At 42.8% G+C, this 25721-nt stretch overlaps 1 protein-coding gene across 1 annotated transcript in view; it reads left to right on the top strand.

Moving 5' to 3' along the window:
* Positions 1-25721, top strand: part of UBL3 (ubiquitin like 3) — a 53503-nt gene that overhangs the window by 1797 nt on the left and 25985 nt on the right. The gene's annotated exons all lie outside the window — the stretch shown is intronic.

Raw genomic sequence — 25721 nt, 5'->3', positions numbered from 1 at the left:
GGGAGAAAAGGTGCTGATGAGACTGCTGCCCCCGTGTTTAAATCCTTTCAGTTGTTTAGTTCCATACGTGTCTTTTTGGGGTCTCTGACCGTGAGAACACTCTGAAACCCCTTCTTTTTTGCACTTGTCTGCCTCTGCATGGCAGAAGTCCCCTCCTCAGCTGCGCAGAGCTGGAAGCACATCTCCCAGAGCTGCCTGGAGGAGCCCCGTGGCTGTGACACGAAGCTCTTCTTTCCTCTTACCCTGGGCTGAGCGCGGTGCCACCTCCACGGCTCTCCTCCGTCCTGCCTGCTGGGCAGTCGTGGTGCTGCCACTACGCTCGTCGCGTCGGAGGACTCCATTTTATAACAATACACAGATCTCCAGAGGTGAACTCGCAGCTCGTTCCTCTTGCAACTCTTTCTTCCCGTAGTTGTGATGTAATGAGGATGCTGCCGGCAGGGATACCGAGGCCTGGAGATGCTCTGCTTCCCCGAGTCAGGAAGAAGCTTGTTAGGCAGAGCGATGTTTAAATATTGAGTCATTACAAAGACATTTGGATGAAGATGTCACCAATGCCAGTATCATTTAACTGGAGGGATGGATGTGTTCGGCTCTGTCTCGGGATCGTTCTGCTGAGTTACGGCGTTATTAGCGGCAGTTTCTTCAGGTCTGAAGTGTGTTGTAGAAATTCAAATCGCTAAACACAATCAATAATTTAATTTGTAGAAAGAGCACTCGGAAACTCATTTTGGGTCTCTTTTTATCACCGTCCTCCTTATTTCAAAGGAGCTTGTCCAGGAAGGAAAATGGGATTGTTATTTGATTGCTCTTTAAAGAGAAGCACTTACCAGGCTGTCACCTTGTTTATATATGTTTTTATTTACTGTATGATTTTGCAGTTTGCATTTCTCTTATCCACCCACTCTGTAATTTGCATCTACAAAAAAAAAAAATATTCCCCATTTCTGTACGAGCTGGCATTGCTGTGGGGGGGTGTCACGTTACGAAGGCTCCATCACGTTTCCTAAATCTGCTCTGAATTGCTCAAGTATTATAATAATTGCGTTTCAAAGTGTTTGTCAGATTCATGAACTAACCCTCTCATAATAACAGTAAAACTATTATAATTGATGCTTCTTAAAACGCAGCCTTCCTGTCCTGCCTTGGAAACATCAAGGACCTGCTATAGATAATTTCCTAGCGAATTATCAAATCTTCAGCAAGTTTTGTGCTGCTGGGTAGACACAACTTGATCCGGCCTTCTCTTCTCTGATGCTTGGTTGACTTCTTCCCAAAGCTCCAGCAGATTTTACCTGCTAACCCTTTCAACATCACTTCTGAAGTAATTACCATAAGTACTTTATCATTTGCATTCCACTAATAAACTGGATGGTGACACACCACATTCCGGGCATTGTCAGTTTGTGTTGCATTATTCCTTAGCAATCCGTGCTGCTTACAGGCTGTCCTCCCCTCCTGGAATGAAACCTGCCAATACTGACCTCCGTACTCGTGTAGGTTCTTTACTTATTGAGGACTAGGCCATTCTGCATTTCTACAGCTTAATTTTGTTTATTTCCTTAATAATTACTGGCACTTGTGGCAGCCAGGGTATTTGAATACGTTGAATGATTTCATCAGATAACTTGTTGGTTTTGCCATCTGGTAGCAGCAGTGAATGACAGCAGAGCTGTTGGCAAGTTTTCTTTTCCAACAACGAGGAGACGTGAGGTGCTTTATGGACTTGCAGTCAACGATGCTGTGTTTTTTTTTTTTAAGTTAATCGAATGAAAATGGTTTGCTACTTGTTTAAAAACTGTAACTGACTATATCAAAGAAAGCAATTTATTAAAAAAATAAAAAACCACACCAAAAACCACCACCACCACTAGGCCCAGCCCAGCATTTACTGCTCAGTTGAACAATCCCCTTTATTTCGGTGGAGTTATCAGTACAATCTGGGAAGCTGAATCTCTCCATTGTGTGGCCCTACCATGCCTCCCCCTACACATATAATTCTTTGGGGGTCTTGGAAGTTCACGGTAAGGGGCCTGTGTGACTAAAGACTATTATGCTGCCTGCTGTTTCCTGTATTGGTGCATTTTGTTTAGGTATGGGAAGGCTCTGCCAGCACTTCCTTCCTGTGCAGTTCTTTGCATGCCCTCTAGGATATCGAATTTCAAATTCTTTTTGTGTCGAGTAGTAATCAAGTGTAATGTATTTGGCCCGTGGTGTTTTCTTTTCTTTTTTTTTTGGGTGGCGTTGAGTGCTCAAATCTCTCCAACAGTTGAAGGTTTTCACTTCTGTTATGTACAACTATTGAATCCGTACGCTGAATTTAAGAGATGTAGGTTTTATGTCAGAGATCTTTTTAATAAAACTGAATGTTTGGTGATAGACAGTTGTAGACATGCAAGACCGTGGGGTTCACGGCCTAAAATCCTGACATACATGAACAATATTAGACGAGGGCAACAGGTGGAGGAAGACTAACGAACTGTGCTCAGTTCATCTTGTTAGTGTCACTATCTTTAGTGACAATGTGTGTACATGTGCCCTTTTAGGAAGTTTAGTGCAGAATGACGATGAACAGCGTAACTTGTCACATTTGTGTGTCATTTATACAATAAAATCCATTTTGGAGGAGGCTAACAGAGGAAAAGGATGGACTTCTAGCTGATCCTACAAGCAGTAGGGCAACAGTGGCATCCTGGAGTAAGGCTCAGGCAGCAGGGGCTCGGAGGAGTAGCTGGTGGTATGGCAGCTGAGTTTTATCGTCCGTCATCCAGTCTAAATAATTCTTTCATCTATGAATAATAAGTCCTTTATCACTACAATATGCTTTGAACATAGAAAGAAAATGCTTTGTTTGCTCTTAGCATGTTAATGTATTGGAACAAAATGTAAAAAGCCACGCATCTCGGTTCTGTTTTGACTGCTTTTCCTTCTGCCTTCGGTAGATACCTTTTCTTTGTTTTGAAACTTGTTACATCCCTGGTAGCCTTTCCGCATACCCTCATGAAGAACTCAGGGGGCTAACAGTGTTTGTATGGCCTTCATTTTATTCAGGGGCAGTAAGCTGTAACCTCTGGGTGGTTACAGATTTGTTTGGCTCTGCTTTTGTTGTCTGATCCCATGAAATAGTGGAGGAAACGGGTGCTGAGGGCCATTTGAGGCTTCCCTTGTTGGATTGCTGGAAGCCAGTAGTAGCTGCTGGCAGGTTTCAGCAGGACTAAAAGACAAAAAAAAAAAAACAAAAAAAAACACACACAAATACTGAGTATCTGGTTGTAGCAAAAGGAATGTTGAATTCGACACATTTAAAACCAAAAACCAACACAGTTGCCAGACTTCATCTGAGGAATGCTGACAGCGAGGTCAGGGCCCGAGTGGGGACAAGTCGGGGATGCGGAGTTAGGGCCAACGTCAGGTACCTGTAGCCTGCTTTTCACCTCAGTGTGTGACTGCTGTTTGTGCATATCTAAACTTAACTTTGCCCCATTGGTATTTTGTTTGAGATCGTTCAAGGCCCATGGCTCTCTTCCTTGGCTTGGCCTAAGGCTGTGGTAGGAGATCAGCCAGTCTGGATACCGCCCTTGCAGCAGACTTGATAGGCAAGGCTTTTATGGTACTGTAAACAGAGTGACTAAGGGCAAGCTTTTCTGTTTTTAACTCCCAGTCCTTTCTAAGGATGACTTCTGTGAACGTCAGAGGCCGCGGTCACGGTATCTGCACCAGGCGGGATTTACTTGTTGGATAGTTCTGGTCACTCGGCGTCGGTTCTGAGTAGAAGTCAAAATGCAAACTTTTGGTGATGTCCCTGCATATGCTTATGCAATCCTGAGCAGAAAGGAGAGCTCAGTTGTGACTCAGCCCGAGTGCTACTCTACTTTGCAGGAATCCAGAAATATCTGGAATGTGACTAATCATTCTTGTGGTTTTATGTGGAAGTGATCGGATGGCTTATTTTCAGCCCTTGCTTCGTACAGTGCTGGGTCCACTGACTTGGTTATTTCTCAGCCCAAGTACGGGGCCAGGCCGAGCTGCAGATCAATACTCTTCTCGATGTTGTCTGTGTCTTGCAGCAATTAACCGAGCCCACAGAAGGAGCAAGCCTTCCCTGCCACGATTTTGCATGCATAAACTTCAGCTCCCCATAGTTATTACAGGGCTGTGACTGAGGGAGATGCTTTCATTTTAGAAGCCGTCAGAGGTGAGCAGAATGTCAATGAGCAATTTTAATGTCGCTGCTGTCGTGTCAGATCTGAACTTCAAGACCCCAGCTCTTCACCAGTTTTAGCTTAATTTAGAGCTCTGGTTTTCAGTTAGCAGTTAATAATAACAATTGAATTACTGTTAAAAATTACCCTATGAACTCTGCTAGAAGGACAGCTTTATTCATTTTGATGGTGTCTGATATACAGACTTTGCAGAATATCTTAAAGCAATGAGTAGATCATTTTTCACTGGGTATACCTCCAAAGAAATACAAATTCACAGATGTGCCATTGACTATTGCAAGCTACGATATTGAGGAAATGATACTGGAGGAAAATGAAAAATCAACAACCCACAAAAATTAAAACATTAAAATAAGATGGAGACATCAGTTGATGTTCTGCAAATAGCTTTCTGTGCTTCAATACTATGTTTTTTGTATTTGAAAGGAAACTTGTTGAGTGTGATAACTTGTGAAACGGGCTTTCTAAGAACGTAGAGACAATTATTTAGGTCTTTATTTGGGGGGCAACGTTTAAAGAGCAAGTGAAGACCTTCTGACTTGTAGGAGTACTGGGCCTACAATGTATAGTCCTGCAGAAATACTTACGCATTGTTGCTTTTGAATATTCTGACATATCTGTGGAAATTGGGGTATTTTGCAGTCAGTAATAGAGATTGTGGTTAGCTCCTGAACAGAGGCTAAATTAGTTGCTGCTCGGAAAGCAGCTGCTGTGAAGACCCTTCTGTGTGTGTTAAGACTCCGCAAGTGTGTTGAAATCTGGCTTGGAAGTGTGGTTGGTGTGCATTTTCCACAGCTAGAAACTTTGTGAAGTGCAGATTCAGCTGATTGCGGAGTTGTGACACTGCCATCGGTGTCTTGTAACTTTTCTGCTTTTCTGCTAAAGACATCTGAAAATAGCTTGCCAGTGGCAGGGCCCACATTTGGGGGTTTGTGTGTTTGTTGTTGTCTGTTCTTAAATGAAACCTATTTGTGTGATTGAGTTTTCCATTAAAAGGAGACTTTGTGGCAGTGTTGAGCTGAGATTTTATTCCATAATACTGTTGTTATGGAGACAGAAACAAGCAAGGAGCTCCTTGAGTTGTGTGTATCCATACAAATTAGCCAAGTAGGCTCCTGCCTGTGATTTGATGGGTTTGTTCAACCACCAAAACACCAGCTCAGGGCCTCAGTGGGATCTGATTTCTGTCAGTGGCCTGCACCGCTGCTGAGAAGCCAAGGTGGCCGTGTGCTGGAGCATTCTAGCTGAAGCTGAGGATCTGGACTTGAATCTACAAATCGATGGGCAGTTTGCCTGGGAATGAATGCTTAGCTCCTTTTTCTTCCCCTCCTTATTATTTATTTTTTAATTTATTTTTCATAAAGTGGTGTCCTGAGCTCGTGTGGAAGCTTTGCTGTGATCTTCGTTACGCAACACGCGTTGTTTCGCGTTGCGTAAGAAACTTGGAGCACTTGATAAAAGTGCAGTCCCAACTTCAAAATAAACACAAGGAAACTAAATGTGACTTCTCTTTCAGGGACTGAAGAGAACGAAGTGTTTCATCTCAAAAATAATCGTACTTCAAAGTCCTGTGTTGTAGCATTGGTTGCTATCTCCTCAGTGGAGTTACGATACGGTAATATTTCGTGGTCTGGCAGAGATCCATGGCATTATAATCTGTTCCTGATACTTACCATATATTCTAGAGGCTACTACTGAATCTGGCTCTGGGATCTGGCGCACGTTTTGAATGTAAGGAAATAATGGGCTAGTGATAAAATAGTGAAGTTCAGTGTTAATCAAAAACCTTCCATAGCTGGGGGTATAAATTTAAAAATCGCCTTTTTAAAAGTAGATTAGTGTCAGCCTGCTTGTGGATATACGTGGTGTGTGTTAGTAAGCCTCAGGAAAGTTATTTTAGATTATGTTACTTCAACATAATTATTCGAAGATAGTTGCACTTCACAGTATTTCCTTTAAGATAAAATACTGTCCAACATTCTTCAGACATGCTTATCTGTCAGATACTGTAAGTGGCTGGCTAGAAGGCCGTGTACTTCTTAAAAGCCTGTAATACCTTGTTGCAGCATTTTTTTAGTATCATTTTTTTGATTATAGAGGTCTTATTTGTATGAACATAAAACTAAACTTAATTCTTGGAGTAGCATTCCATGGTTGTAACTGATGTACAACACATTGCTTAGGATGTATCCAATCTGAATATTTGTCACTTTGGCTGTGCGTGAATATACTTTTAATCAGTACGAGCACGTTAGATATAACGGTCGTGGGGTATGGTAACAAGAGCTTAGCTCTCATTTTTGAGGCATTGATCCCCAATGGAAACAGACTTCATTGGGCTCGCTTGTTTCAGTGGTTTATATTTGCGCAGGTATTTCTGGAAATAAACTCAAAACTTACAGAAAGCTTTATTGAAAGATTTAAAGTGGGGGAAGGGGAAATCCCCATTCACTAGTTCAGTATGATTCCCTAATACTGGAATTAGTGTAAAATCACACACAATTAGTAGCTTCCGATAGCTGTATTATAGCATGTCAGTGGTGATGAGTGTCATATCTTACTGTGTAGGATCATAGCAGATCCTGAGCTAGAAGGGAGTACAGGAGTCATGGAGTCCAAACTCCTGGCTCCACAGAGGACCACCCCAAAACCAAACCATGTGTCTGAGAGCGCTGTCCAAATGTTTCTTGAACTCCAGCAGGCTCGGTGCTGTGACCACTGCCCTGGGGAGCCTGTCCCAGTGCCCGAGCACCCTCTGGGTGCAGACCCTTTCCCTAACCCCCAGCCTGACCCTCCCCTGTCCCAGCTCCATGCCGTTCCCTCGGGTCCTGTCACTGTCCCCAGAGAGCAGAGCTCAGCGCCTGCCCCTCCGCTCCCCTCGTGAGGGAGCTGCAGGCCGCCATGAGGCCTCCCCTCAGCCTGCTCTGCTCGGGGCTGAGCACACCAAGGGACCTCCTCATACACCTTTCCCTCCAAACCCTTCACCATCTTTGTAGCCCTCCTTTGTGTGCTCTCTGATAGTTTTATGTCCTTCTTTTAGCATGCCACCCAAAACCTCACACAGTACTTGATGTGAGGCCACACCAGCGCAGGGCAGAGCAGGATAATCATATGTTTGTAAGGATGACTAAAAAGCTGTTCTCCCAACAGAGCGCTGTGCTGTCTGTTACGAAGGCTTCCAAAGCTCTCACTCGCTTTAATTTTCTGGCTTGCTAAGTGTAGGGCTGGGGCTGGCTATTGGTCACTCAGTGTGGGGAGCACAGGGGGTAAAACTCTGCCAGAGGCTGTCGCTGGTTAGCATGGTGGGAACAGTGGGGTCAGTGGTTTAGCCCCTCTCCTGAACAGCTACGGATGTGCCCTGCTTTCCCCTTTACACGGATGGTTTGGCAGTACCTCTTTGAGTCCTTGTAGTTTGCCCGTACCCGCAGTCAGGAAGCCCGTGCTCATAAGCTGGCGCTTGCCAGGCGTGTTACCTTAGGCCATAAAAATGTATCCTATTTGACTTGAATGTTGGTAGGTTTTCTACCCAAGTATGCTGTAATGTGTATCCTTTGTGCTGGCGGTTTCTAAGAAACGCTGTTTTAGCAACTGACTTTGAAGGTTTGGTAACTGTTTTAGGTGAGTTTCAGCCAGTCCCCTTCAAATGTGAAATACTGAGGAAGAGAAGGTTTTTTCCAAATGACACTAATGAGTATTTCTAGCCATCTAGACACCGGAACAGCTTCAGGATGTAATATGTCAGATCCTGGCACCAAGAAAACAGCTTATTACCGAGCCATGTAGGATCTTCAGGATCCCCTTTTCATGAGTAATGGCAAAGTGACCAGGTGCTCGTGTCAAAGGGAGAGTGCAGCGTTTCTGTCTGCTGGTTGCTTCTGGCCGGTACAGTTCCATAAGAATCCAGCTTTCATACGAATCTGGAAATGGGGATCTTTCATTTCCAGTTCCATATGCTTGAAATTATTTGGGAGTTTAAAATATCCATTGCAGTGGCTGAGATGCTAGGTGAACTCCAGTGGGATCGCAGTGAGGGGTCTGGGGAAGGTGGCAGCGCGTATTGCAGAATTGTTGTAGCTTGGAAGTGGTTCCCTTATCAAGGGTAGAAGAGGAGTATGCTTCTCCAGTGATGGGCTCAGTGCTGCCTTGCTAGCAGGGATATCCATGAAAGTGGGGGTCGGGGGGACCTCCAAGCTTGCTTTTTCACCTTCATTTCACCTTTGTTGTAAAAAAGGAGGCTTGAAGCACACAGTTCTGCAGGGAACTCTCACCACTCACGTCTGCTGGGGTGCTGGGACTTCTGCGTGCCTTCTCTCTTTCCCTCAGTTGGCTGAGTTGTCTTTTTCAATTTGTGTTTTAAGCAGATAACGCCGGCAAAATGTGCATAATAAACTGTATGGTGTAGTTACTGTAGTGCTAATTATGTCATACATGGAAAACTGGCATTAGGAGAGAACTGTCCCACTTCTGAAATGAAATATAGAAACATAAATACCAGGATCAAGATGGCAGAGCATGGCATGGTGGTGCTTAGCTGCCCACTGGTTGTTAAATCACCGCATTTAACTATCCATTTATCGTATTTCATAAATGGATAATCAACTCTTCTTCGAGAACCGTGTGCATCTCTCCATCGCAATATCCCTTTCCTATTCAGCACCCACTCCTTGTTCAAAGCCTGGATCAGCGCCTTGCTGTTTTGCGCTGCTCTAACATGTTTTGGATGAGAAGTCCGAATTCACCTTGAGACTTCTGTGATATGCAGCACTTCCCTGTGTTCAGTGATGTGAGATTTTAGTTTCATTCTTAATTTCTCCCTTGATTTCTGTAAGTTTCTTTTTAGAAAACAACATGTAGGAAAGGCTGCTAGACTTATCCACGGAGAAAGGGGTGATTATCGGTCAGTGCCTTTATCTGCAGATATGCTGGTTGGTGCTTGCTTTTTCTTCAGCTGGGTTTGAAATTTGCCTGAGTGAGTAGTTAAAGAGTGCTGAGTAATGCCAGATAAGGTGGAGTGAAGGTAAATACTTTCCTGCCTTTGCAGCTGATTCTGCTGCTGCATATCAGTACTGACTTTGATGCCTTAAAAAAAAAAAAATCCTAGGTTATGTATTTTATTTATAATAAGCATGTGGTTAGGAGATATTTTCTTTCCCTTTGTTATCTTCTGCCAAAAAACCCTAAAATCCTGCTTTTGTTTTATCTTCTATTTCTCAGCATATAGAGGTGAAGCCCAGAGGGAAAGAAAATTACTGTGCTTAACAGGGAGATCATTTAAGGTTTTGGTCTTTTTTGCCATCAACAGTATAGTTTCATAGTTCTTATCTTTTGCTAAATGTTGCTCTGCAGGAGGCCTAAGATACAGATTATTCCTGAATAAATCTATCATTTTCTGCAGTCTTTGTATCAAATAATAGTTTTTCTCGTGAAATCAGATGTACAACATTATGAAAACTGCGGTGTAGTTTTCAGGAGGAACCATAGCTATTTGTTGTGGTAATCTAAATTTCATCTACAAAAATATTTTTTTTCAGAATCTTATAGGAAGTAACCTCCCGTTTTTGTTCTGTCTTTAACTTTGGGGGAAAGACAGCAGTTGTTTCGCTGCGCTGTGCCAGAAGCTGTATTGGCTAACCCTAGAGTGTCCCTCGGGCTGTTGGGATAGGGAAGAGGAAGCGTTTTGAGCTGTTAGAAACCGTTCTGGCTGGGTTGCTGCAGAAGATGGCACACGCTTGGTGTTGTAGGCATTTTGAGCTGCCGTGGTAGCTGGTAGGATGGGTGGTGGGAGCAGCTGAGAGCAGCGCAGAGGGGAGCCAAATCACAACTACACAACCTTCTAGCAGCGACCTCAGAGGCAGTGCAGACCATGGCGTAAAAGCCTTCAGGCTTGTTTATGGGCAGTAGTTTGCCATGCAAGCATGCTGGCCAGCAACCAGCTCATGATTTTTATTCTTACCATGCATAGGTTTGTACTCTTAGTGATTAAATTCCAGTACGTGCTGCTTTTAATGTGTCAGATGATAGCAGTTTTCTGATGGGCATCCTCACCTACCTGTTGCATGCCAAATACAGACCAATGTACCCAAACCCATCCATAACTTGTACTTGTAGAGTACGTTACTTTGGGTGGAAAAATGTGTAAGTGTTCTCCCACCTTTTGGTAAAAGTGAATCTAGCGTTACCAAATCCAGTCTCTAAGGCAGTAAGGTTTCCACCACTTGAAGAATTTGCCTCAATGTGGCATTAGTGCCATTTAGCACGTGTTGATGGACGTGTCCAGACAGCCCCATGTGTGGGGGAGACCTGTGCCCTTGTTTAGGAGCAGCTGCAGTGTATGGGGACTTCACAACACCTGAAAGCAGCACCAGAGGTGTGTGTTCAGGTAACTCATTGGAGCTGCTGGGGCTCTGCAGTCCTGTTTGCAACAATTTCATATTGTTTGGTTGGTAGGCTGCCTTTTCCTAGCTCATGTCCATTAAGTAATGCTTCACAATCAATAAACTTTTTTTTTTTTTACAGTAAATCACACTTCCACTGCTTCTGTTACTTCCTACAATAACTTTTGTATCCATGGTTGTGAGTACAGTGCTAGAAAAGAAGTTTTCCAGTATTCAAACTCCATTTCCTTCCTTTTAGCACAGAAGAAATACTCCTTTAAAAAAAAAAAAAAAAAGGAAGCTGAGACATGGTATTACAATGAATTTAAAAGTAATTTAAGTTATCAAACAAGAATTTGCACGCTACTGGATTAATCTTGAAAATTGTCTGAAGTCAGACCCATCAGCTTTGTAATTTGTGGTATAAAATTGGGCTTGAATGGTCTACGCCAAATATCCCAGCAGAAATGCAATATGTCTTCAGTACATAAGTGTGTAATCATGCTTGTGTGGCAGGAGAAAAAAAAGATACTATCTGTACAAATTTGTTTTAATGATACTGAAGATTTTATAATAGTCTCTGAAATTCACAAATTTTTTTTTGATGCTAGATTAAATGAAAGCAGCTCACTCTTTGGAGCTTGACAGGTCTCTCTTGACACTTGGCCTGAAATGTTTGCAAGATATTTCGTATCCTCAAAGCAGAAGAGAAAGAGTAGCTTGGAAATTAATGCATACGTGGTTAAATAATGAAGGTTTTTCAGCATTACATAATGTATGAATACAGAAAACTTTATCACTTCTCTAGCAAGATTTCTGTTGTATACTAAACTTCTTTCCTATGACTTGAGGAGTACATTGTACGTTTCTGTTTTGGAGGGCTGCTTTTGAGAGTTGTGCATTGTCAAAGTTAAGTCACAGTGTGAATGAAGCCCTTGTGCTGTGTCTCATATTAGCACTTCGCTCTTGGCCCAGTTTAATCCTTGAAACACTTGTTTAGTTCTGTTTTTTTCAAAAACAGGTCCAGTAGAATCCCAATGACCGTACGTAAAGCCTTTCCAGCATAAGTAGTTGTAGTATTTGGAGAAGAAGAAAGCGTTGACGTGGCCAAGCTACGTCACGAGTGCTGAGACAAGACGCGTTGCTGTGCGTGTGCTAGAAGGCAGTGCCTGGTATTTGCAGCGGCGCTTCATTTTTGGAGGAATTTCATGGGGAGTGGAGGAGTCTTTATATAGTGCCTACCTAAATAGGCACTCATCTAAATATAGCCTCCATCCGTATGACAAGACTAATCGCTGGGCTCGGGCTTCTGGCAGACCTCTTTTGGATGGCTAGATTTCATTACCGAGGGATCAATCAAAAATTTGCGAATTAGAACTGCTATTTCGGGAGCCCTGGAAATAATACTTGACCTGAAGAGCCAGGAGGCTTTGCTGAAGTATTTACAGTGTTCCTTTGAAAGCTCTAGCGTGCGGCATGGATGGGAAGCAATGCTCCACCTGCTGTCTTGTGCCCCGAAGACCAAAGCAGAGGTAGCAGCCCACAGGCATGTCCTTTCCTTCGAGTCCATCTGTTTTCTGCTGTGGAGACACGAGCTCTTACATTTGTGTCTGGTGTTTGGGGATGCGTGTAGCACGATTGTTGAATGCAGGCAGTTTATTCAAAAGACTTTTATTGTTCAGACTAAGCTGAAAATGATCTGGGGGATAAAGCCGTGCCCTAGTTCTGGATTTCGGTGCCTTGGAAAGCATTGTAGTGCCAAATCCACACGTGTATCTCCTTGTTTGATTCCTTCCCTCCTTTTTGAAGACTGATGAATTATTTATTTTTAGGTTAGGGGTAACATTCTCTGAGTAGAACGTGCATAATGCTCTCTTCAATGTTAATTTTTAGGGGTTTATTTTTCTGGGGAATTATCCACTCCTGTGGCTCCAAGCATTTGTCAGGTGGCCACCAAGCAGGGGCCGTTCTGCTGAAACGCTTCAGGTTTAGTGGCTCTGTGCTTTTTTTTTTTTTTTTTTTTTTTCCTTTAGGGAAATAAAACTCAAGAATTAATGCTGTTTCTTCCTTCCTGGAGCTTTGTAATCAAGCAGACGAGCAGATTGCTTTCTCTAATGAGTAGAAGGGAAAATAACCACGAGAACCTCAGCACCAGAAGGATGTGGGGCTGTTAGAGCAGGTCCAGAAGGGGGGGGCGAATAACTAATAGCTTAGCTTGGCGTGTCACCAGTGTGAAGCAAAAATGTCAGTGAAGACTTGGGGGAAGAAGGTTGCTGTCCACTCCGATGTGCACATCTTCTCTAGGCTACAGAAGCTGGAGTTGCTGTGATTTTATAAAAAAGGTCTGAGACGTTTGTCACCCAACTTATTAATTGTGTGGGTACTTGGAGGACATCTAAAAATGTACAGAACTGCTTCTTAAGCCCGGATTTGAGTAGAAGTTTCTTGAAATTGTCTTTTGGAGGATGTAGGTTGTCTGAGTGTGGTTTTCCAAAGTGAAGGTGATGCGAGGCGTGCTTGTAGCTAGGACACTCACAGGCGCTTTGCGGGTTTTTGTCTGTTTTGAAGTGATTCTCTACTTTGTCAACTCACCTGTCATAGGTAGCTTGTTGTAATTTAGTTCTGCTGCAGGTGATGGGAAATAGCTAGGACTTCATTCTGCACGCATTCAGCTTGCCACATCAAAATATGAAATGCAAAACCTTGTCCGTACCCTGCAAGGCTTTGAGAAGTGCTGAAGAGGGCTGTGTTGAGGCAGATACCTTTGCTCTTTCCTATGCTGTGTGATAAAGTAAAGATGTTTTGCAAAGTAGTTGCAGAGAATTATTTTAAACAAATCTCCTTCCCACCCCAAACCCTGTGATGCAAAGTGAAGCTATTGCAATTACTGTTTTCTCATTTGGCTGGACGTACACGACAGTAACCCCCAAACTTTTCATTTTTCAGAGGATGCGGATTATTTCAGACACAAGAAATGTAGACTAGGATATAATCTGTAGAAACACGGTGTTATTCCCAGTATTAGTGTATGCACTACAATACACACTTAGCTCTCTTTCATTTGAGAAGTATTCTCAGGCTATTTAAACGTTGTAGCTTGGTTTAGTTAAAAGCCTATTTTCAGAGACTTGAAGCAAAGACCAATTTCATAACCTGGGCCACCATCTGTTAAATGCACGAGGAGCTTATTTATTTTTTTTCTGGATGGGTTTTAGCCAGCTGTCCATTTTGCTCTGTTGCCTGGATGGAGGCGTGCATTTAAGAATAACACAGTGGCCTTTCTGTGAGTTGACACAAAAGCTTTTTTTTTTTTTTTTCCCTTTCATTTTAATCTGACTCCTTTAGCTTGTCTGACACTTCCTTAAATTTAGTCTTTGGCCGAGGAGTGTATTTGAGATCTTTCCTCTGCCTCACTGCTTTCATCTTCTGCCGTGTAGGGCCGGAGCTGCTCCCCCAGATGGGACGTGTGCCTTCTTGTGGGTCCGCCTGCTAGCCGCAACCCGAAGGCCTTTCTAATCCTATTGACATCTAACCCAAGCAGCACCGCGTTAATCCGTCTGGCATCCCTCTTACTTTGTCTGACCCTGGGAGATGATGCAGCTTTTTGTAACTTTCGAGTCTTTTGGATGAGTGTTTTGGGATGATAATGGCAGCCCGGTAGAGTTGACTGGGTTTTTTGGGTTTACTGACTTCCTTTTGAAAAGTTGGCTTCGTGATAAATAAGACCGAGATTCGGTCTTTATGTAAAAAATCGGTATTTGCAAAAATCTGGGAAGACAATTGCTGCAGGTCAGTTAATCATTCTGTTTTGCTGAGCAGTTTGCAGCAAAATAAACTGTATTGAGGCAAAAAATCATCAATTGCAGAAAATTGCTTAAAATTAGAAACCAGTTCTTTGCTGACTGCCGCTTAGAGCTGGCTTTAAAATGTAATTCTGGAAATTCATCCTCCTGCCTCCCACAGGAGTTTTGCTCATTTAAAATTGCAAACTAAAGCTCAAGTAAAATCAAGGAGACATTCTAGCGGGGAAACTACCCAAGGCAACAAGGCACCACATTTTCTGGCTTGGATTTCCATCAGATACCTTGCGTCTGGGTCTGATTCATCCCCCTTAGGATGACAAACCTCCTTTTGCTGGCCCTCCAGGAGCGGTCAGTTTGAGCCTGGGCTGGGAAAGGCTTTGGCTCCACTGGATTTGGGAATCCTTGTGTGTTTCTTCTGCCTTGCAGAGTTAGCAAGAGGTGTCTGCACTGCTGAAAAGCACAAAACCCCTGAGTTTGGTGTCGTTTATGCAGGCTCCAGCCTCTTCTCGTCCCGCTGAGCTTTGTTTTCTGCTCTGTCTCGGGGCAGCTTGGTGAAGGGGTGTTTGCAGTGACTCCAGCGTGTAGATATGAACATGAAGTGGGAACAATAATTTGAAGCTATTGTATGAGGGCAGCTGGGATACTAATCAAGCTGTCGTATCAAAATACTCGAAATGCCTGCTCTTATACTCACGTATCAGTTGGATAACCTGCGCTTGAATTAATCACATCCAGCTTCAGCTGTTTGGACGTGGCTGGCTTTGGCTTAAGGTTATTGGCCCAACTCAGCAGAGGCTTACTCTAGGAAGATCAAGGACCTCGAATCTATGCTTTTAAAATCTCCTTTGCCCCAGCCGCTGTCTTCAAAGTCTCCCTGGAAGCTTTGTAGCTAAAACCTGCCAATATCATGTCATTGCAAGACAGCCCGTTTATCTGTCTTCCTGGCAGGGGGGCAGCCCCGGCAAGCACTAATGTCTTCATTCAAACATTTTAATGAACCAGGGACAAAATTGTGATGTCAGCTCACCCCACACACACTTTCCATCTAGTCCTTACATAGACATGACTAGCCACATCACGCCTGCCCTCCCATGGCCATGTTTCCACCATGTCCTCAAAAGCAGGATTTAGTCGTGGGTCGTGCAGCCAAAAAAAAGAACGGGTCACGAATGATTTGATGGAGAAGCAATCTGGCAGAAATTCTCCCAAAGCTTTTCCATGTCTGCCTTAAAACCACTCATCCAATGAGCCCAGAAAAACGGTAGAAATTGGGACTGCCCCTTTTTGTCAATCGGTTGCAGTCACAAAAGTGTAGATGTAAAAGATGCTCTCTAGAGAAAGCCAAACTTGCTGAATGCTGGAGGTGCCCAAGTGCTTGCATTTATGTAAGCGCCGACGTACTGAGACAATACTAATTTCCAAGTAGGACAGCGACAGTGAACGTGGCTTAAAGGATTAGTTGCTTGTCAGGGAAATAAAGCATTTTGTTGTTGTTTTGTTCTGGTTGTTTATAGTAAAGGCCACCTGAACGCCTAAACAAGCATTCATTTTAAAATAGTTGTTGCTGGTTGTTGTAAATTTCAGATGAAATGGTACAACCAATGAGAGAATTAAGGAAATAAAGCTATTTAACCTTAATGCCTTTTTGATGCAGTTTTTACACGTAAATGTGGCTGTCAATCCTTTCTTACATTTCTTATGCAATGTTTATCAGACTCTCATCTTCCTACCAATGCTGCTGTATGGAAGGATGAGGGATCGGGGGAACACTGGAAAAATCTGTAGTACTAAAAATACTTTGGTCTGACTAGTCCATATTTATAGGTTATAGAGCAATTTAGGTTGGAAGTGACCTCAGGAGGTCCTCTAGCCTGAAGTAGAGCTGTCCAAAAGAGCAGCCCGAAGCAGGACTGTCCTCAGGGGTAGGAGAAGTTGCTCAAGCCTCCTCTGCTTGAATTCTGTGTGTCCAAGGATGCCAGTCCCACTGCCCTTGGGGCAACCTGTGCCAAGCTTAAACCACCTCTACCCGAAGACTTCATCTGTGTGTGCAGGCAGAATTTCCCTTGCTGCAGCTTGTGAACATCAAGATGCTTCAAAACACTGGTAGTTTAGCTCTTTGAATAAGACCTTTCAATCAAACTGCTTTGGGATTCCTTGCACTTTAGTCTGTGAGTAACTAAGTGATTTTATATTCTTAGTGTAGAGCAAGTCGGCCTGTGCGTAGTAGTTTGAAGAGCAACCTGTGAAGTTTTATTAAAATAACCCAGTGTTTCTGCATTTTCCACTGTAGATGGAACAGTTTTGCTTGTATAAATATTTATTGAAAAATTGGCTTAGCTGGACAATTTGTCTGTGTATTTCCTACTGTCACCTCTAAATAACTAAATGAGATGAAAGATACATTTATTTGGGGGGTTAAGAGACACTTAAAAAATAGCAAGATGTTTCAGTTAAAAACACACAGCTGAACAAGGACAGAATTCTCCCCAAATGCTGACCAGCCTCTTGTATGGCTGAAACTTTGGATAGGGGTGAGTGAGGAGATTTCTATAAGGCAAAAATAACAAACAAGGGCAAGATTGTTCTTTTCTTGTTACTTGTAGCAGGAAAAAAAGTAGTTTAACAATGTATGCACAATGTTATGTTCTCCCTTTGGTCTTTTGGGGCCAGAAGTTAACCTTTAGTTCCTTGCGTGTGTATTAACCTCTGTCTTATGTACTGGTATGCTCTGTTTAATGTGTTTTTGTTGGTGGTGTTCCTAACTTTAGGTGTTCAGAGTGATGAAAGAAAAAAACAACAACAACAACAACAACAAAAAAAAGGAACAAGGGAAATCCATAGGCACTACCAAAATGTCTCGTGCTTAAGCTTAGAGAACTTAAATGTCCTTAAGTTCTCTAAAAAGCTGCATTGTGTTTGATAAACTTCTGAAAATGTGTATTATGAGAGAGGTTCTCATCTCTAAAATACGCATCCCGGTGGGATTTGGTGGTAGTTGCTAGAAGGGAAGATGATCTGCTGGAACCAGCTTCTGCATTTTGCTTTAGTTACAGGAGAGAGAGGAGAGGGCATCGCTTGTGGGCTTGTCCCTGGCTGGGCAAATGCTCAACTTGTGCTTCACTTCCAAGGATGTGCAGCCTATCACTATACCTCACTAGTTCTGTCTAACAAATAGTCTTTTATTTCAATATCAGTTCCCCTGGCTTTGTTTTTATCAAAACCACTTCAGTTTTCTGAAGCATGGTGAAATAAAACTGCCGTTCTCTAGCTTCACCCTGCAAGCCCAGGCGCAGAGACCTGTGCTTCTCACATAAAAACAGCACCACATGAAATGTACAGTGCCTACATGTGCATGTTCACAAGCAGGGTCATCCTTGCAGCACGTTCTGAAATTACTGACCAGTATTTTCCGTGATTTGGTAGCATTTTAGGTGATATTCTTCAGTTTATAACTGCTTGTGTGCAGCCCTTTTGCTTTTCTCTTCTAGTACGAAGTGTAAGCATGCAATGAGTGAATGAAGAAAAGCATGCCTTGTAGTGCTTCCGTGTTAAGGGAATGTTTACGACTGCTTATAACTGTCCTTTTCAATCCTTGCAGATTTACCGAAAAAATTATCCATGCTTATTGCTCAAAGGTGGAATTTCAGCACTGAAAATAAAATTAAAATTACAGCATAAAACACCCAGACCGACTGTAAAGCTTTATAGGCTCAATAAAGGGTTTGGGTAGTATTCTGGGGAAGTAAAGTTTCAGAAGATCCACGTTTTAATGAAAACAGTATTATGTATTTATTATAAATACAAACTATGAGGGGGAAAGATGCTGATTTAATGAGTTTGCAGAGTGACCTTTTAGTAATCTTACTAGTCACAGGAGCAAAATGATTTAAAACACACAAAAGCAAAACAGCAACAACAAAAACTTGAAACCCCAGATGATTTTCTGAACAGGTATCTATTCCCTGCGATGTCTTTCTCTTTCTAAACAGATCCAGGGGATGGTTTATTGAACTTATTAATTTCCATTGCCAAGGGATGACTGAGTAAAAGAATCATTTTTTTTTTTTGAGTGGTTTTATATACCAGCTGTTGCAGATCTTCTGATAAGACATGCTTTTCTTCCTTGTACTTTTGCCTGGCCTTAGAGTCCTAAACTCCACGGTCCAGCTGTGGGAAGAGCTGCCTGAATTCAGGTGTAATGAAGGCAGCCATGTGTTGGTCGAGAAACAGATGTATGTTGTTTGTTTTTTTTTCTTAGATAATGGTGGAGATTCTGTAGATTACCACAGCGCCAGCTGGAAATTGTGCTGTGCCCCTCACTGAAGTGCTGAAGCTTCCCTTTTCAGAGCTTGCTTCATCGGGGCTTTTTGCAGGTTCCAGCTGTGCTAAGCACAAGGCTGGTCCATCGCAGGGCTCTGTTGTAGGACCTGGCTCATTTAATATCTTTATTGGTGACCTAGAGGAGGAAGCAGAGGCTCGCTTGTCAAATTTGTGAACACACCGAGCTGCAGGTGCAGTTGGCCTGCCCGAGGGCCCCTTGACTTGGCACTGGTATGCGTCTGGAATAGCGCCCAGCTTGTTCTTGCATTCATCTTCCATATAAAATCTATCCTTTTCCTAAATTTGCAACCCCTTTTTGTGTTCAAGTTTCTTTTCCTCTGTTGTGTTCCTTGCTTGGGAAATTACCTTGCCAGAAGTCAGTGAAGGAGTTTCCTCCTTTTGCTGCTCCGTGATGAACCAAACCACCCGCTGTGACTTCAGTGAGGTGCATGTTTCAGCTCTGTTGGCTGGCCAGCACAACGTGCTGGAAAGGCAAGATGCTTGATAAACCTGCCCAGTTCTGAAGCTGAAGGACTACTTTGTTGTTGGGAAGCTACCTTGAAATAATCGCCAGCTAAATCTAGGTTGAGGTAAAATTCAAAACCGCACGATAATATTTCAAGGAGAAAATGTGATAGAGAGAACATAAATGCAGAACCGAGAGGGGTTAGAGTGAACTGATCGATGTGAGATTGGATCTGGAAGACCTCCTCCTTGTGCCCAGATTGAGAGAAATGTCCTCTATGACAACTGCTTTTACTTTTGTCCAGCACTCGCTGAGTAACACGCTTGTTACTAACCTGTCAATGAGCTGAGGGGTCTGTTTCACTGTTGGTTGTAGATTCGGGACCAGACATGGCAATAAATGACAGCTGCGGGATGATAATGGACCTGAGGTAGCCTGTCCTTCAGGGATGCTCTAACATTGTTTTCCTGTTCCTCCTGCAGCATCTCTATTGCGTCCTCCTTTGACTCGTGAACTCCTTTCCACTCCCAGCTTTCTTTAGGAGATTTCCCAACGCTGTGCTGCGTGCTTTGCTCAGCCGTGCTTGCGCGCACAGCTCTGCTCCATCTCTCCTGCTATGGCTTCACTCAGCTCCTCCTCACCCACAGGCACAACAATCTGAGGCCTGCTCTGTACAAAACCCTCTCTAGTCCAGGTTTTTCTCCTGGATTATTCTCTTTACATGCAATTTACGTTCTCTTTACTTGTTCCTCCAGCTGAATTCCCCTCATCTCATCTTCCAGTCACTGCAGCATCCTTTGCTCTGGCCCCTGTTGCATGCTTCCAAACCAGTCAGCAAAGACACAAACATAATGCTGGCATTCTTAATACATCCCCTCACTGTCACTTTCTTTCCTAGTTCATGGGGGGGAAAAAAAAGGTTGCTCAACTTCGTTGTTTGGCTTTCAGTGGCAGCTGCTCCTGCATATGCACCTCATGATCCAGTGAGAAGGTTTGGCCTTTATCCCGTGCTGCCTGTGCTCTTCAGAAAGAGTCCTGTGTACGCCAGCTGCAAGGTTAACGTTTTCCATCCTGAATTTTTCTGTGATATTTGCAAGAAATTTGACAGCACGTAGGTGATACTCTGTGACCGCAGTAATAGGTTAGTAACGAGGAGTTGCACAGTGTCTGTTCATGAGGGGTTAGATACTCAAGGCAACCTGAAAATTGCAAAATGGACATGAAAGATGAAAATAGGGTTAGCAGGTACTCACAGCACTGGGAGAACGGAGAGGGCAAAAGTTTGAAATAAAATACAAGCCTGCTTTGGGTTGTGTTTGGACCAAGCTAGCGGCAGGTGGAACGAGTAGTCAGGTACGTAGGAGACTAAATTGATGGATAATGTCAGGTAGATACATGAACATAAATGAGTCACCCAGGGCTGGGTGTTGGTAAGCAGAAAACGCTGCTAAAAGAGGAAAAAGTAAGCAAATAGATAAGAGCAGCGATAAAGAGGCTGAAGTGTTGTAAGAGGCGGGGAGGGCAGAGAGCACCCAGGATCACAGCGGTTGAGAGAAGACAAGGGATGAAGTGGAGTCATCCGAGTGCTTTATTAGCAGTTCTTGCTCACCTTTCAGAAATAAATTAGTTTCTGGCTTCCTGACAAGTCACAGTCGTATAGGGGAGGTGATGTGATGCATTCTCTAGCGCTCTGTGCTTTCTGCTCCCAAAAAGTGTGAACGTACCCACCTGGGGAGAAACGCAGCTAATGTTACAGGGTGATTCACGAGGGAACCTGAATGCGATGTGGAAAGCTCAAACCGAGATTTCCCCGGCGTGGCATTCATCGCCCTGTTGCTGTGGGTGGCTGGTTGATTCCTTCAGTTGGTTTTCCTTCTTTGTGTCGTTTGCATCTAATTCACGGCGAGCTGAAGGAGGGAATAAACCTGATCTGCAGGCAGCAGCCTTGCCCGGCGAATTAATTATCGGGAACCTATCAGCTGAAATGCCATCCGCAAGGAGCAACTCGTGAAGCTTCCCTTGAAGATCCAGCATCTCCAGGAAGGACTGAATGATGTGTTAAGCTTGGGCTAATGTGGCTGCCAAGATAATTGGAAATAGATGAATTTTCCTCTCGGATTGGAAGGTGGCTGAGCATCTATAACCTCTGAATGTTGCACACGTGGTACAGCACTCAAGCCATTAGACCTTCTGTTTTTCTCTTTGGCTTGATACAGTTATTTAAACTTGATAAAAATGAGCCTTTTTGGTTAAAATACACGGACGTGTGCCTCCTTTCTGCCTGTATTTTCACTGCTCTCAGAAGTGCTCATTTCATTCTGGTCCTGCTTTTGACGACCAAAGCCAGTGCTATCTAAAGTGGGAGCCAGCGTAGGGAATCTCAGCTTCAGAAGTGGGAGTCTGAGCATTGTGTGGTCAGTGGCAGAAGGCTTCAAAGGGAAGCCTTGGTCAGGTGAACCAGCACTTTCCTGGTAATATTATGTATTAGTAATGCAGTGAATCTGGGTCTGTCCTGCCTAAAAATGTGGTTCTGGACATGTCAGCATTGAATACAACCCTGCAAATATAGTAATACTGCTTCAAGAGCAGCTGATATCATTGTGACAGTAAAAAAAAATAAGATAAAATAAAAATAGAGTAACTCTGCTACCCCTTTATTGTACATAAAAAGATCTGACCTGTGAAAAGCTATTAATTATTTATAGTTCACAAACTTCATGCCTGCCTTTATGGAGGAAAGCCGTGTTATTTCAAGAAATTAAATATTTGTTCTGCCTTTGGTGCTGCTTTCATGTTGGATGTGTGCAAAGGGAAGAAATAAAGCGTTTGGGCTAGTAACAAAGCGTGCTCTGACATAGGAAGAAGTGAATAAAAGGCCAGCACAGAGATATGTCCAGGTTCTTGAAGTACCATTGAGTAACCGAAGGTTGTTCTCTTGGTCGCAAGCTGTAAGAGCATCCTTCTGTACCCATTTCTAGGGGTGGTATGTCCAACTAAGCCTATTCATCTTGCTGCCTTGCTTACAGGATGATGTTTTCTCCCCGTTTGTACCTCATAGCATTTATCTGCCACTGGCTTCTGTGCAGGTGAGAAATCGCATGAAAGCCACGGGCGTTTTTGGTGGAAGCGCTGTCTGCAGTCATACCCATCCCTGGTGTAGCTGGTTGACTGAGGAGGGGAAAAGAACTGAAAATCACTCTGGCTGTGTCTCTTCTGCGGTTCGTGATGTCAGTTACGCTTCCTTCCTTGATGAAACAACCCGTAATAACAGGGGAGGATTAATCACCGTTGTATTTTTGTTTGGAGACTTTGGAAGCCTTCAGCTGAGGAGCGTCTGCTCTCTCTCTGAAGGAAGAAGCAGGCTAAAATACTCTTTTGATTTATGTCCTGCTACTCATTTAGCTTACCGCAAGTACCATCCCTCTGTGAAAGTGCTGTTACCAAACCACAAAAGGAATAATTAGTAGGCAAGAGACATTTGGTTTTGTGTTGCAATTTGGACAGTCCTGAATAAACGTGTTTGTTCCTGCCCTCCCTCCCCCCTTCCCTATGTTTTGCTGTATTGATTATGAGGATTTTATTAAAGATCAAAGTTGGGTTCTTTCAAAAACTCCTGCAGCTTAGACTTTGTGAGCTTTGATTTCAACTTTGTCTCTAATGGAAATATTTCATTGTGAATTACATTTACTGTTGAATGCTAACTACTCAGAGCACATTATTTTCTACAAATTATTAGCCAATAAATTCAAGAAGAAACATGAAATTTAGATGTGTATATATATATGCAAGGGTGAAAATACTGTTTTTTTGGGGGGTAAAATGACACTTTATTGACTAAATGCAGTCTTTTAAAATAGATCAAACGTGAGTTGGCCACATGCTGAATTATTACCTTAGCGGACATTTTAAAAAAAAGCTTAATCCTTCATTAGAGGTAAGAAAAATGATGGGAAAGTGCTGTAGGAGTTAACCTCTAAGAGCTTTTTAATCCTACAGTGCTTCGCTGTACAAGGGAAGTTTGAGAAGATGTCAAGTTTGAAGTAGTTGGTAGAACTTACTGGCTTGTTATAATGAGGCAAAAGATGTAATTTAATAAGAATCGTTGTGCAAATGATTGTCACGTCAGTGTCAAACAGGGCTGTTAATTTTCAAGAGCAAAAAAAATAGTCATTAATGGCAGGAAAACATCCTCCAGTTGTGATAGTGTGGAACTGAGACAGCCTGTCCAGGATTTATTCCTTTCTCTGAGGTGTCCAGAGCAGGGTTGTGTTAAAAGCAGACTGGCTGTGGTAGGTTCTTGGGTTGACCTTCGATGGTATTTTGTATTTCTTCAGCTTAATGTAAAGAGGAAGGAAAAGCTCTAAACTTCTGATCGTATTGTCACCAGTTTTGTTTCTTCAACTTCATTTCTACATCACAAACTGATGCGGTACTCTTCTATATACCGTTTCACTCTAATTTTAAAATCTGCATTAAAAATTTAGGCCTGGCAAAACTAAAATTTGTGGAAACTTTCAGATTCAGGGGAGATGTGGTCAGGTTGACTTGTTTTGCTGTATGGTGAGATACATGGTACAGAGATCCATCTGCAAGTTGGTTTCATCAGCAGGGAGTTTTCTTACTGAGGTAGAAGTAATATTGTAATTAAGAATTATGAAGTGTTTGATAGTGTATGACCATTCCCTTTTTATTTCTATGTATTTTTAATATTAGTTTGCAGAGCCTTTAATGAGGAAAGGTAGAGGTATAATTTGCAAAGGAGGCACAGCAGCAGCCTCAGAAGTCTGAACTGACAAGCAAGCTAGAAGGTAGGACTGAAGAACTGTCTCGGCTTTCTTTTCCTTTTAGGACACTGCAAATTACTAATATTGTAGGGAGAATCACACTATTAATAAAGCTCAGTTCTAGAGGTAGTGTGCCTAAATTTTTCATAGGGATGTTGAACGTGAATTATTTTTCTGTAATGGATCTGCAGTCTGATGACTAAATATATTCCAGGTAACACTTAAAAAAAAAAAAAAAAAAAAAAAGTGCTAGAACTAGTCACTTTTCCACTACTTAATCTATTTTCTTACAAGCACCTGTGTTCAATTCCTGTTTTGAAGTTTCAGATCATCTCTTGCTTTGCTTTTTATAAAAGACTTTCCAGAGGCCTGTTCTTGTTCTGATACTGAGCACGTTGTTCTGTTCTGTCTGCTACTTACCCCACTGTAGGTCGTGTAAGTGCAATGTAAGTAATGAAATGAAGTCCTTACATTCCTTAATGTAATATTACTAACTATGGACGATGCCTTTCTCTTCACACCTAAAGAAAGGGAGATGGATTATGGAGGAAGCCTTAAGGAAGAGTTCTCTGTTCCAGAATTTGGATGGGTGAAGGCGGTGAGCTTGGTGCTGTTTAACACAGGAGCACACATGCGGTCCTTTCCCATTTGGTTTCGAGAACATGACACCGAGGCTTTTGTGATTTGAGAATTTGCAGGTAATCACAGTAATGGTCTCACCTTTGGAGTGCAAGTAGCACCCTGATGACTTCACTGACGCACTTGGGGAGGAAGGTGAAGGTGATCAGCTGCTTCAGGACTTGCCTGAATAGCTAATTAAACTTCTTAATCCTACCTCTGAGGCGTGCAGCGGGAAGATCCGAGATACCATGGGTTTTGAAAACAAGCTGCGCTTGCCATCTCTGCAGTTCTCTGCTGCAGTTCTTAAAACATGAAACTCCTTTTTGTAAGGATAGAGTATAATCTTGGATGTTTGTTAAAGTTTCAAAACCTTTGGCACAGGGGTATTTTAGGGTAGCTTTTATTAGGGACATGGTGTCTTATGTATCTTTAATTGATATTTCTCTGACAGGTCTGCAACTCGAGATGCTGAGATGATTGGTACCTTTTATTTATTTAATAACCAATTGGCCATGATTTGGTCTATTCACCCATGTGCCCAGTGGTAGGACGAGGGGGAATGGGCTAAAGTTGCTCCAGGGGTGTTTTAGGTTGGATTTTAGGAAGAACTTCTTTACCAAAAGGGTTGTGAGGCATTGGAATGGGCTTCCCAGGGAAGTGGTGGAGTCACCATCCCTGGAAGTCTTTAAAAGATGTTTAGATGTAGAGCTTAGGGATATGGTTTAGTGGAGGACTGGTTAGTGCTAGTTCAGAGATTGGACTCAGTGATCTTGGAGGTCTCTTCCAACCTAGATGATTCTGTGATTTAAAGCCTTGTAGGCTTCACTAAACTTTACAAACCTTACAGCTGCCTGCCATCAGTCTCAGGCCATGTTCACCACCGTTTTACTTCATTTTCTTCTATTTGCTGTGATTCCCGCACTCCTGTGTTCTTCGCAGACTGGAGCTGTTTCTGTTGGTTTCCTCTTGGTTTTATTCTTTGAGGGAGACGCTTTCCAGGCTCCACAGGTTTCTGTAGCCTGTCATCTTGTTCCACATCTTCTGGTTTGTCTTTCTTCTTTGGGCTGCCTTGTTTAGTTCTTACTTTTTTGTAATGGTTTCAAGCTTTCTCTTGGTGTCTTCAGTTAACA

The sequence above is a fragment of the Aythya ferina genome (assembly GCF_964211825.1).
Source record: "Aythya ferina genome assembly, chromosome: 1".
Classification (NCBI taxonomy): Eukaryota; Metazoa; Chordata; class Aves; order Anseriformes; family Anatidae; genus Aythya; species Aythya ferina.
This window is presented reverse-complemented; position numbering and strand designations above follow the sequence as displayed.